This window comes from Schistocerca cancellata, chromosome 1, assembly GCF_023864275.1.
Source record: "Schistocerca cancellata isolate TAMUIC-IGC-003103 chromosome 1, iqSchCanc2.1, whole genome shotgun sequence".
In the NCBI taxonomy this organism is placed as follows: domain Eukaryota; kingdom Metazoa; phylum Arthropoda; class Insecta; order Orthoptera; family Acrididae; genus Schistocerca; species Schistocerca cancellata.
Genome location: NC_064626.1, coordinates 944,921,246 through 944,935,599, shown reverse-complemented (window position 1 = coordinate 944,935,599; position 14,354 = coordinate 944,921,246). Strand labels below are relative to the sequence as shown.

At 43.9% G+C, this 14,354-nt stretch overlaps 1 protein-coding gene across 1 annotated transcript in view; it reads right to left on the bottom strand.

Annotated features, from left to right (window-relative positions):
* LOC126116861 (uncharacterized) overlaps nt 1-4,861 on the bottom strand; it is a 439,575-nt gene extending 434,714 nt beyond the window's left edge. The window contains exon 1 of the mRNA XM_049915038.1: nt 4,777-4,861. The gene's annotated coding sequence lies outside the window, so the exon portion shown is untranslated. The remainder of the gene's footprint in view (nt 1-4,776) is intronic.
* Between the last annotated feature and the right edge of the window lie 9,493 nt (nt 4,862-14,354).

The following is a 14,354-nucleotide window of genomic DNA, read 5'->3' as shown; positions in this document are numbered from 1 at the left end:
GAGACGGTTGCGAATGGTCCTCGCCGATACCCCAGGAGCAACAGTGTCCCTAATTTGCTGGGAAGTGGCGGTGCGGTCCCCTACGGCACTGCGTAGGATCCTACGGTCTTGGCGTGCATCCGTGCGTCGCTGCGGTCCGGTCCCAGGTCGACGGGCACGTGCACCTTCCGCCGAGCACTGGCGACAACATCGATGTACTGTGGAGACCTCACGCCCCACGTGTTGAGCAATTCGGCGCTACGTCCACCCGGCCTCCCGCATGCCCACTATACGCCCTCGCTCAAAGTCCGTCAACTGCACATACGGTTCACGTCCACAATGTCGCGGCATGCTACCGGTGTTAAAGACTGCGATGGAGCTCCGTATGCCACGGCAAACTGGCTGACACTGACGGCGGCGGTGCACAAATGCTGCGCAGCTAGCGCCATTCGACGGCCAACACCGCGGTTCCTGGTGTGTCCGCTGTGCCGTGCGTGTGATCATTGCTTGTACAGCCCTCTCGCAGTGTCCGGAGCAAGTATGGTGGGTCTGACACACCGGTGTCAATGTGTTCTTTTTTCCATTTCCAGGAGTGTATATTTAGTGCCTATATCAGAGAATGTTATTTATTATGTTCCGGTCATACGCTATTCGGTAATAAGATACCGTCATATTTGTAAACGAATGCAGGTTTTGGAACATCTTTTATACACATTACCAAAATTTGATGCTTTCAATTTTAGTAACTAGTTGAGCTTTCCTTTTGAATGTGAACATTAAACTCAAGATCTCCTGTGACTAACCTTTTCCAATTAAATGAGAAGGCGACTGTATGTTGAGAAGAAATTTTTATATGGTTGAATGCACGAAATCTTATCGTTAAAAAGTTTTCATTTCTTACCAACAATTGTTTGCAAACTATTTCATTTCAAAATCTGGTGTTTCTGTCTATAGAATATAGCTCGCAGGCAGCGTACAGGAAACAAAGTATTCGCGTTTATTAAAATATGCGTATGAATCTAGAAGGCACACATCATGTGCTACAACTCTTGATTATATCCAAGCTACACGCACTAATGTGGATACAACTAACCACTGAAATTTTATTCTTTTGCCCGGAAAATAATTAAAATGTAGCAGCTCCTGTAAAGGATTAAGCAATTGTTTCCTTAATAGTCAGATATGTGTCGCAGTCGGTAATCTCTATCACGTGTTGTGTTTACAGGTGGGATCCACTCTGTACTTCTCATCTCTGGGAGCGTTATGAAATTTTCATGATAACTGGAAAGACGTACTCGTTTGCAGTTCAATGTAAGGGGCATCACATACGCTACTGTAAACTTGGCTTGCGTCAAGTTAAGGTTGTTTGTGCATGCGTGCTTGAATACCCGCGGGGTGATTTTGAGCAAGCATTCGGACTTGTTAGGCGGCGTGTGGTCTGGTTAGCTATGAATTATGCGAACTTGTGCAAGCACATCGACGTGCACGTGTTTGAGCGGGTGTGCCTACAATATGCCGGCTTGTACAAAATGGTTCAAATGCTCTGAGCACTATGGGACTTAACTGCTGAGGTCATCAGTCCCCTAGAACTTAGAACTACTTAAACCTAAGTAACCTAAGGACATCACACACATCCATGCCCGAGGCAGGATTCGAACCTGCGACCTTAGCGGTCGCTCGGTTCCAGACTGAAGCGCCTAGAACCGCTCGGCCACCCCGGCCGGCTCCGGCTTTTACAAGCAAACGTCAGCTTCGAGGCAATCTTCGTAGCAACAGTATGTCGAGTGAACTGAAGCAAATGATTCACAAATTCATGTGCTGTTATAGTCTCTTTATATTTTTTTCTTCTTCTCGTGAATGGTGTTATAACTTACAGGATGTTCAAATATGTTTCTCCACTGATCTGCAATAACTATGCCGGCCGGGGTGGCCGAGCGCTTCTAGGCGCTACAGTCTGGAACCGCGTGATCGCTACAGTCGCAGGTTCGAATCCTGTCTCGGGCATGGATGAGTATGATGTCCTTAGGTTAGTTAGGTTTAAGTATTTCTAAGTTCTAGTGGACTGATGACCTAAGAAGTTAAGTCCCATAGTGCTTAGAGCCATTTGAACCATTTTTTTGCAATAACTATACCAGTTACTTCTTTTTTCCGGATCGCAAAATTACAGCCAGGTGAAACGAGCAAATAACCGTCTTCAGAGCCTAACGTAATCTCTGCATAAACTTATGCTTGCACAGAATGCTTCCACATGCATCCTTGTCAAACTTTCCAAGCACGTGTGGCCGTCTTAAGGCAAGGAGAAGTGAGAAATAAAACAAAAAAAAGTTATCCATCTATCTCTATTCAAACGTTGTAAGAAGAGTTGCGCTCTACCAAAACTACGGTTCGGTAGTTTTGCTACAGTACATAACTAACATAGTAAGTGATAGGATTAAAAGTAGTACTGGCAGCACTGGTACGGAAGGAAACACAAATGAATATACACTCCTGGAAATTGAAATAAGAACACCGTGAATTCATTGTCCCAGGAAGGGGAAACTTTATTGACACATTCCTGGGGTCAGATACATCACATGATCACACTGACAGAACCACAGGCACATAGACACAGGCAACAGAGCATGCACAATGTCGGCACTAGTACAGTGTATATCCACCTTTCGCAGCAATGCAGGCTGCTATTCTCCCATGGAGACGATCGTAGAGATGCTGGATGTAGTCCTGTGGAACGGCTTGCCATGCCATTTCCACCTGGCGCCTCAGTTGGACCAGCGTTCGTGCTGGACGTGCAGACCGCGTGAGACGACGCTTCATCCAGTCCCAAACATGCTCAATGGGGGACAGATCCGGAGATCTGGCTGGCCAGGGTAGTTGACTTACACCTTCTAGAGCACGTTGGGTGGCACGGGATACATGCGGACGTGCATTGTCCTGTTGGAACAGCAAGTTCCCTTGCCGGTCTAGGAATGGTAGAACGATGGGTTCGATGACGGTTTGGATGTACCGTGCACTATTCAGTGTCCCCTCGACGATCACCAGTGGTGTACGGCCAGTGTAGGAGATCGCTCCCCACACCATGATGCCGGGTGTTGGCCCTGTGTGCCTCGGTCGTATGCAGTCCTGATTGTGGCGCTCACCTGCACGGCGCCAAACACGCATACGACCATCATTGGCACCAAGGCAGAAGCGACTCTCATCGCTGAAGACGACACGTCTCCATTCGTCCCTCCATTCAAGCCTGTCGCGACACCACTGGAGGCGGGCTGCACGATGTTGGGGCGTGAGCGGAAGACGGCCTAACGGTGTGCGGGACCGTAGCCCAGCTTCATGGAGACGGTTGCGAATGGTCCTCGCCGATACCCCAGGAGCAACAGTGTCCCTAATTTGCTGGGAAGTGGCGGTGCGGTCCCCTACGGCACTGCGTAGGATCCTACGGTCTTGGCGTGCATCCGTGCGTCGCTGCGGTCCGGTCCCAGGTCGACGGGTACGTGCACCTTCCGCCGACCACTGGCGACAACATCGATGTACTGTGGAGACCTCACGCCCCACGCCCCACAGCAATTCGGCGGTACGTCCACCCGTCCTCCCGCATGCCCACTATACGCCCTCGCTCAAAGTCCGTCAACTGCACATACGGTTCACGTCCACGCTGTCGCGGCATGCTACCAGTGTTAAAGACTGCGATGGAGCTCCGTATGCCACGGCAAACTGGCTGACACTGACGGCGGGGGTGCACAAATGCTGCGCAGCTAGCGCCATTTGACGGCCAACACCGCGGTTCCTGGTGTGTCCGCTGTGCCGTGCGTGTGATCATTGCTTGTACAGCACTCTCGCAGTGTCCGGAGCAAGTATGGTGGGTCTGACACACCGGTGTCAATGTGTTCTTTTTTCCATTTCCATGAGTGTATAAGAGAGAAGCTGGGAACCGACGACTTCTCTTCCTTTTTTTGTTCGTTAGGTTGTTGGTTTTGCATATAATTGGATCCACATATCATTCAGTGTTGGTCCACTGGGTACTTATATCCTTCCAGGATATGAATTACAAGTAATAAAAATTAGTTAACTAGGTAACGTCTGCGCTTTCATGTAACAAATGCAAGTACAGTTTACAAGCACAAACATAGGAAAATGTATATAATCATTGTTGTTATTTTGTACTCAATAGAATATTCTACAAATAGTCAAAGGCAACAATTTCCTGTTCTGACTGATAAGTATGAAGCTGTTTTTGAATTAGAAAAACATGTTTTATAAGAATTCGACGACGTATAAATCTGTTTCTTTTCTGCCCATAACATCCCTTTGATTTATATTATGAAAAAACTAATTTCGAATAGAACCCAAATTAAACTTTTGCAATTTCAATTTTGATATAAATAGTGCTTACTTTTAAGTAACATACAGGAAGATAACTGTAATGTCCTGTAGGTTATGTCACTCAGTGTCTAGACGGTTCACCATTTCCAGTTTCTGGGGACTCTGGTAAGAGACTGATCGCATACGCAGACAAAGCATCATTATGAAAGATATGCAACACACGCGGTTACGACCTTAACTGACCAAGGAAAACTACCATAGTCTACGATTACTTTATGATAGTCTACAGTGGCCAACGACGGTTTTACAGCTCTGGTTGGTAGTGACCTTGCAGTATTAACTATTCGTACATACATCAGAATGATATTTGTAAAAAATGTTGGAGTACTTCAGCCAGTTAACACCGGATTGTAAGTGCAAGTAGTCTGAAGCCAGCCAGGCCACACAGGGCGCGTGCCGCCGTCACCCTCGGCCACTCACCTTATCCGTCAGACGTCAGACGTCAGCGGCAGCAGGCACGTGCAGAATCGATAGGCAGGTCTGTGGTGGGGGTCGCTGCGCCGCTCCTCCCCCCGGCAGGCGGCCACTGGTGCAGCGGGAGCGTCGCAACGCCGGCGCGTGCGGTAGGTCCTGACCGGCACTGCGCATGCGCGGCCCGCTCCCGCTAAACCGGAAACCGTCAAGGTCAAGGACGAGCAACCCCTGCAGCACCAAACTAGTGGCATCCATACTGCCATGCGCTCCCATGCCTAATCAGCAATAGAGATCGCCCAACATTTTTGATTAATTACACATACGTACTGACCATTGAGGAGCAACACCCACACATCACTAACAACAAAATTTTTGCTTTAAGTCACTACTGATCAGAAGATAATAGTTATGGAATTTCGATCCGTTTTCCACGTATGTGATCCAGTAGAAATTGACTTCAATAGCTGATTAAAAGCATCTGGAACCTATTAGTGGACACTACTATGGTGGTGTGTCCACCCCTTCGCCTTTATGGTAGTTTGAACCTGCAACACAATTTCTTTTAGGTGTCTGTATGTCTGGGGAGAAATGATAGCACATTTTTCGTCAAGAGCCGAAACCACGAAAGACAGTTGTATTGGACGCTGGGATCTGGACTCAAGTCGACATTCTACTTCATCCCAACGGTGCTCCATTGGGTCTCAAGGCAGGCCAGTCCATTTCAGGAATGTTTATTGCCAGCAAACCACTGTCTCGTAGATATTGCTCTATGAAGGGTGCATTGTCATATTCATGCAATGAGTCGCCAGCTCCAAAGATTTCCTCTACCGTACGCAGTACAGAACGATGAAAAATGTGTTCGTTTCTTCCACATTTAACATTGCTTAACTGCAATAGCTACAAAAAACACTCCAATAATGTGACATCATCTCTGTACTTCACTGTTGGTGCTGCACACGATGGCAAAAAACGATCTCTAGGTATTCTCCCAACCCAAACCTTTTCATCAACTGTCACAGGGTAATGCCCAATTCAGTACTCCAAACCATTTTCTTTTAGCGTCTACTGCTCAGTAATGTCCCTCGCTATATTACGCCATGCGTCGCTTAGCAATAACTATAGAAATATTTGGCTTGTGAGGAGGAGCTAGATCACTGAATCCCATTCTTTTTGACTTCATACGCACAGCCATTGTACTACCTGTTAGCATTCTGGAAATCGCGAGCGACTCTTCCTCTTACTTCACATGATCTTTAACAACCAACGTCCGCGATTCTAAACGGTCGCTGTCAGTCAGTGCATGAGATCTGCCTCGTCTTGGTTTATCTGTGGTTTATCCTTCTCGTTTCCACTTCGCAATCACACAGCCAACAGTGCACATGGGCAGCTTCCTAAGGGTTTAAATGTACCTTTGCCCCTGTCAGATCCAACGGATTGTCCACGTTTGAAGTCAATGAGCTCTCCTGATCGGCCTATTCCACTGTTATTCCTTCTCTATTTTCATCAGAATGCTACAGGGCATGGTGTCATTCGTCACTAAAAATCACTCGTTTCCAGTAGTCCACTCTCCACAGGCATCGCTCGTTACATTGCCTCAATCGTCACTTAGCATTCACTACAGAAATTTGTGGCTTGTGAGGACTTGCTTGACCACTGCACGCCAGTCTTTTAACTTTGTCTTTGTGCTAGTTGGGCTGCTAGTAGTACCCTAGAACTCATGAGTAACTCCTTCCGCCGATTCCATAGTACTTTTTACTTATAGTGGATGTCCCAGGAGGAATGGTCAATGTTCAGGGATAGGACAGAAACGATCATTCGTAACAAAACACTGCAGTAAACTAGGGCTCTAAAATACTTTCCTTAAGAGCTATGAGCACTCTTTCGATATTCTGAAGCAAATCACTTTGCAAGTTCTTTGCGTTCCATATTTTGAGAGGTGTGTGGCATTCGCCTGCTTTATTCCTTTGTTGATAGTCCTCGGTGTCGACGTACTCCGTTGTTATACTGCCTCAAAAATGGGAGTGGGGGTGGGGAGGTGGAAGTTCAGCACTGACTATTGTAAATGATGTAGCCGGCAGTTGCACAGTTGCATTTCACAGTTCTTTACTTTCACAATATCACACAGTTAATATGGCCAATTCACTATTGGTTAACTTTTGATAATCCTCATTAATGGTTTTGCAGGCAAACGTCAGCATACTGCTACAATAGTTTACCGTTGAACATCTATGAGCAATGAAAACCTAACCATACAGTTCTTGCAGAATACTACAGTACATGTGACACTGTTGAACAGATACTGTCATTAGAATAAAATTTCCACTCTGCAGCGGAAAGTGCGCTTATTTTGAAACTTTCTGGCAGATTAAAACTGTGCGCCGAACCGAGATTCAGACCCGGGACCTTGGATTTTCACTGGCAAGTGCTCTACCAACTGAGCTACTCAAGCACGACTCAGAACCCGTCCTCACAATTTTACTACCGCCAGTACCTCGTCTCCTACCTTCCAAACTTCACAGAAGTTCTCCTGCGAACTAGCAGGACTAGCACTTGCACTAGCACTAGCACTTGCCCACGTAAGGCAAAGGTCCCGAGTTCGAGTCTCGGTCCGGAACATATTTTTAATCTGCCAGAAAGTTTCTGATACTGTCATTGTATTAACACACGGCCTATTTATGTTACACTTACTTCAAGGTTAAGTTGATGCATTGTTGTTGATCTAGCAATACAGGTTTCTCGTCTGAAAATCGGCCATGGTCTAACTGTCTCGGGACCAAAAATCGGGACTTCATATATCCTCAAAATAATAGGTACTGAAACTATACATAGTTTGATTTTTAATTTACAGAAATTACAGTTAAAACATAATTCATAATTCATTCAATGAAATGAATACACAGAAAAGTTCCTTCCTTGTCACAGTTTCTTCTACTACAAGGGTCAGGCCAAATTATTTCTTTAAATGATGAAAGTAACAGATATAGTTACATAAACAACACTTTCGACAAACCTGATAATTATTTTGGGAATAATTAAGGCCTGGCTCCGCAAATATGTGTTCGAATCGAGCCAAATAAATACTTTATGAACCCTAGTCGTTCTTCTTCCAAATCTTCATAAATAGTGCACAAATTATATTTGTTTATAAGTTAACAATAGAATCTAAGTCATGAAACCATTACTGATTTCACTCTATAAAAAGGTATTAAATAGGGATGCTCAGAATAAATTCCCGCCGCCAGTATGGGTCACCTTTTCGGGGCGTGTGCAGAGCGCGCGGCAGCCCGACCTACCGGACCGATCGGGGAGCGAGGGGTAAGCTTTAACAAGTAGCGAGGATTTTGCTTTGGGTCGCCTAGCAGTAACGTCGTTTGCGAAACCTGACGGACATACGACGCAGCACGAGGAGCAGATCTAAAAGAGGCTGTTTACCTGTTTGACGGCGCCGTAGAAAATATCGCCGGCGTGGGAGCAGTCACGTTAATGTTAATGTATCACGTTGTTGTATTTCGTTTCCTGCATGTCTCCTGGCACCCGGATCTAACGGCGGCTGGCTACGTCGAACAAGCAAGAGGGTGCTTGTGCTGCACATTGTGGCCAGAATCGGCTACTGGGTTCAGTGCCGTTGACTTGACTTCCTTGGGCGGCCGTTGCTATTCCTACTGAGCCTGTCCTTGAATGTGTTAATTTCAACTTGCTTAGTAAATGGTTCAAATGGCTCTGAGCACAATATATATAAATGACCTAGTAGATAGTGTCGGAAGTTCCATGCGGCTTTTCGCGGATGATGCTGTAATATACAGAGAAGTTGCAGCATTAGAAAATTGTAGCGAAATGCCGGAAGATCAGCAGCGGATAGGCACTTGGTGCAGGGAGTGGCAACTGACCCTTTACATAGACAAATATAATGTATTGCGAATACAAAGAAAGAAGGATCGTTTATTGTATGATTATATGATAGCAGAACAAACACTGGTAGCAGTTACTTCTGTAAAATATCTGGGCGTATGCGTGCGGAACGATTTGAAACGGAATGATCATATAAAATTAATTGTTGTTAAGGCGGGTGCCAGGTTGAGATTCATTGGGAGAGTCCTTAGAAAATGTAGTCCATCAACAAAGGAGGTGGCTTACAAAACACTCGTTCGACCTATACTTGAGTATTGCGCATCAGTGTGGGATCCGTACCAGATCGGGTTGACGGAGGACATAGAGAAGATCCAAAGAAGAGCGGCGCGTTTCGTCACAGGGTTATTTGGTAACCATGATAGCGTTACGGAGATGTTTAACAAACTCAAGTGGCAGACTCTGCAAGAGAGGCGCTCTGCATCGCGGTGTAGCTTGCTCGCCAGGTTTCGAGAGGGTGCGTTTCTGGATGAGGTATCGAATATATTGCTTCCCCCTACTTATACCTCCCGAGGAGATCACGAATGTAAAATTAGAGAGATTCGAGCGCGCACGGAGGCTTTCAGACAGTCGTTCTTCCCGCGAACCATACACGACTGGAACAGGAAAGGGAGGTAATGACAGTGGCACGTGAAGTGCCCTCCGCCACACACCGTTGGGTGGCTTGCGGAGTATAAATGTAGATGTAGATGTAGATGTAGCACTATGGGACTCAACATCTTAGGTCATAAGTCCCCTAGAACTTAGAACTACTTAAACCTAACTAACCTAAGGACATCACACACACCCATGCCCGAGGCAGGATTCGAACCTGCGACCGTAGCAGTCCCGCGGTTCCGGACTGCAGCGCCAGAACCGCTAGACCCGAGTTTAGTACACACGTTTCTAGTGAGAGCTGTATGTGATGTGATGATTAGCATCTACTAGGGTCTGGAGAGCTGATACATTCTGTTTGTAGATTGCTAATGTCAGTGTTTACCACCTTTGAAAACTGTTTGGCTGGTCCTTGTCTAAGTGCCGCCTGGTTATTGTATTTATATCACACGACGGAGTTAAGCTGTCCAATTGCTATAGATATACATGGATAAAATTTTTTTCGATACATTTTGCTGCGAATTGCAATAACATTAGTATTACGTTGCTATCTGAAGTGATACTATGTCTGAGAGACACGTGTCTAACTATAAATGAGTAGTTTCATAAATTCTTACAAGTTACTGAGAGGCCAGTTATTATTGTGTATTTAAATAGTTTGAAAATGATTCTATTAATGAAAGCACAAGAATTCCTTCAATGACAGTACGTGGACATTGTAATTATGATTTAATCACAAATTTAAGTGTCGCCATTTGCTGTAAGTCGCTTTGTGTTTTGCGTCCGGCGGGGGGGGCGGGGGTTGGGGGGGCTTGGGGACTCGATATACAATTAGCCTGCACGCTAGTTACTAGCATTTGATTTTGTTTTATTGGGACTTCTGCCGTTTGTCTTGTTAGCAGGTGCAGGGTCCTGGGTTGCGACCCGCTGGAGCTAATGTTTATTTTCCGCCCCCTTTGCCCGTGCCGGCTGGCCGTGTATTTAGTTCGCTAGATTCTTAATGTATAATTGGCCTTACGCACATAAGATTTGTACTGGTTAGTTGATGTTCATTAATAGGTTGATCAATTCTACAGATGATGTGCTGTAATGAATTGTTGTGTTTCTAGTTACTCAAGGCAGATGTCAGTCTGATGTAGATACCCATTAGTTCTGGGATTTTTCGTGCCTATTCGTGACCGTTGCTGTTCCCGTTCGAGGGTCCATGCCGAACCTGTATTGGAGAGAGCTGAGTGGGCGGGCGTCCGCTTCTGGGCGAAGTTTGTTGAATCCCACTAGGTTGCTTGGTCACATGAAATTTTATATTTTATATCCTACATTGTAGGGTGCCTGCCATTTAAGTAACATGGATGAGTGCTATGGTATGTGATTTGTTGCTGCCTGTACTCTGAATTATTTTGGTAATACTAATCACTGCAGTAACGAAAGACTACATTTACTCGTTAAATTTTAGTAAATTGTTCTTCAGGTTGTTCATAGTTCTTGAGTAAATAATTTTTAACGGATTTCACTAAATGTGTAATAGGCTATAAGTGCCATAGTTTATGAATTTTTAAATTTTCAAGTAACTTACTCTTACCTAAGTGGTAATTTTAAAAATGAGTTGATAGTTTTATTTGTTATTGTCTTGTTTAAATGTGCCAAACAGATGTTCAGTGCAACTGTCGATTGTGATTGCCTGATGTGTCGCTTGGTCCAGTCCTACCACCCCACAGCCTTTTGTGCTGAGCTTGTGTCGTTGTGTATAAGTTGAATTCCATGCTGTGCTGAGACATCATTGACACATCAATTACATCTGATAATATATTCTTAAGACTGAGGGCCAACGTTTCTCTTTTATGGAAAAGTGGATTATGCTCATGATTTTAATGGTAATTAGCCAAAAATGAAAAAAATGAACTTAAGGAAGCAGATGGCAAAACAAGAGAGGAAGTAAATAGATCACAGCATGCTTCGTCACAGGTGGTAACATAGATAGAAACAAGAAAAAAAGGCTGGCGAACATGGGCTCTAAGGTGCATATTTTAAGAGCCATGAGCACTTCTTTATCTTCGCATGTCTTCTACAGAGCAATTGCTCATAGCTCGAAAGGTAAGCATTTTAGAGCTCATGTTTACTAGACAACTTTTTCTTGTTTTAGTCTATGCAGAGACGGGCAAAACTGTTATTTTCAAAGATCGGATCACAACTGGTCACTCACTGGAATGAACCTGTTGTTCACCATTCACTCACAAAAATAAATGAAAAGTAGGCACATCGTAGTTTTAATTCAGGACATTAATACAGTGTTTTTATCTGATTTGGTCCTGTTTTGAGGACTGGGAGGAGATTAGTGTTTAGCGTCCGGTCGGTAACGAGGTCATTAGAGATGGAGCACAACGGAAGGGTAAGGAAGGAAATCGGCCATGCCCCTTCGAAGGAACAATCCCGGCATTTACCTGAAGCGGTTTAGGTAAATCATGAAAACCTAAATCAGGATGGCCGGACGCGGATTTGAACCATCGTCCTCGCGAATGCGAGTCTAGTGTCCTGTTTTGAAAGAACATATAGAGAAGACTAATAATTTTGTTATTTCCCTAGTGGTTTTCAGACATAAAATGTTTTAAATTTCGTCTACTGTAAAAATTGAAAGTATTAGAATAAAATCCTAAATAGTTTTTTATTAAGAACAAAAATTTTAAGAATGATGACTGATTCTTGTTGTGTTTCGATGTTTTTATTGGAAAAAACTACAATATAAGAATCATAACGTAAATGTGACTGGGTATATCTGCAGTCGTTGTTTACAGTCAGTGTTGCCATATATGTACCCAAAAATGGAAAATTGATCAATATTGTGATTTATAATTAAAATGTGGCCTATTTTAGACTGAGTCTGTTTCTCTTCGCAGTGTATGTTTGTCCAATTGTAGAAAAGACTCATTCACCGGGCACCGAATTTGCTGTGACATATAATAATTTTAGAACCCATTGATACAGGGTTGGGCACAACAATTTTCTTGTTTCCCAGGAGTTTAAGGTGTCGCTATTTCTAAGCAAATATCTCTGAGCTAAATATTTGCCCATTTCGACAATTGCCACCTTTTCTGAGTCATGATTTGTTTTCAAAGGCATTGCAGCTAATTTCATACTTGACGCATTGTCTGTTACTATGGCAGTGTTTTAAAAACTGATCTTGTATTTGGCGACAACAGATATTTTGCAGTGTGTCTGTCTTCAAATTGTGAGCACTCTAAAAATATATGACTTCAATTCACTCTTCCGATCTATGAAATACACAGTGACTACTTAGAAAATAATGCTATTTACGCTTGATCACTCGTCAGACACAGTGACAGCCAAGTTATTTTCGATTTTATCAAATTACTCTAGATACAAACTGGGCATTAGACAGTTTGGAAATGTTTTTCGACTTGGTAAATTATAATGTGTGGAAAGCTTTTGTATAATTTTTTTAAACTCTGCTTCTTCAACTATAGGGAACGATGATGTTCTGTGCAAATCATTTCTAAATGTCGTGGATCTAATGCCATAACTTTACTTAGTGTGAGCGACTTTATAATATTAGCAAACTTGTTGGTTCTAAATGAATAGCAGTTGCGGGTGAGGGAACTACAAAAGAAAATAAATCAGGGCTTGGTCCCAGAACCTGACGCTACTGTTGGGCTGGATACGGCTTGCGAATCAATGTGCCTTTGTAGGAAGATACCTTGATACTAGGTGGAAGCAGACGTCAGTGACAATGGTTCGCGATAAATGATTTCTCTAATTCCTACATCAATTGATGGCGATCTTGATCGGCCTCCTGGCGCACATCGTTCCAAAGATACTGTAGAATGCTTCGATTTTCGATGTGTCTTCACGTTTGATGCTGAACCAGAAGACGTGAAAATTTTCTGCTGATTGTAGCGACATTTTCCTTTTTTCCATTTTGAAAAAGAATGGTACCGTACATCGCTCACAGTTCTTCTAGGCGAAGGCCATGTGACTGACATATTGTTCTGCAGCACTGAAAAGTACGTTGGAAAAATTTAAACACTTACTATTAAGACAGATTTTTTAAATAGTAATAACTTAAACGGAGAACACAGTCTATAATCGGAAGTCATACAGTCGAATGTAACGTTGCGACCTGCGAATTCTAGACCCACAATCGTAAAGTTTGTATCATATACGAGAAGGCCTGAAACGATCAGTTATGAAGAAACTCATGAAGAGAAGTCTGGCAATACGCGAGGATTTCACTGCTGAACGATTAAAAATTTTGAATGATGTGATATCCGAATTTGCGCTACATAACATATAAACAAGAGATGACATAATAATAGCGTGGATAAAGCCTGGGAAGAAGCAGTTCAAATACACTTTAAGGCCTGTGCTTTAGGAGCTAAGAACATGTGTAATCATGCAGCCACTAGTTCCACCGGTGTGCCTGTATTCTTAGTGTAGAGCATACCTGGCCACAATTTACTCGTGTACTTATTGCCTTATTTCTTCTTATTAATATTTTTTTATATAAATTACCAATTACTATGTTAATTTTTTCTTTCTTCCATTTCTTGTTTATCAACCCTTTATCACATCATTGATTTTACTTGTCATTAACTCTACTAACATTAGTAGTAGGCCTTAGCGAGACTCGTTTTCCTGCCTCCACGTCCCTCGTCAAACGACTGCTGCAAAACCGGCTGACCTTGGTCGCACTACCTCCCTACGGTTTCTTCCTACCTGCTCCGGTCCGTCCTGCTTCCGCCTCCCACGCACTCGGATGCCGATCTCGTAAATGTTCAGCCACTTTCAACTCATTTCAACGAACTCCTCCATATATCTGAAAATATCGACATCCACGTATTACTTCTAATGAACTTGGACACCTAATTCAAGCCAAGCACTTTCTCCAGTTCCGTAAATACACTCCTGGAAATGGAAAAAAGAACACATTGACACCGGTGTGTCAGACCCACCATACTTGCTCCGGACACTGCGAGAGGGCTGTACAAGCAATGATCACACGCACGGCACAGCGGACACACCAGGAACCGCGGTGTTGGCCGTCGAATGGCGCTAGCTGCGCAGCATTTGTG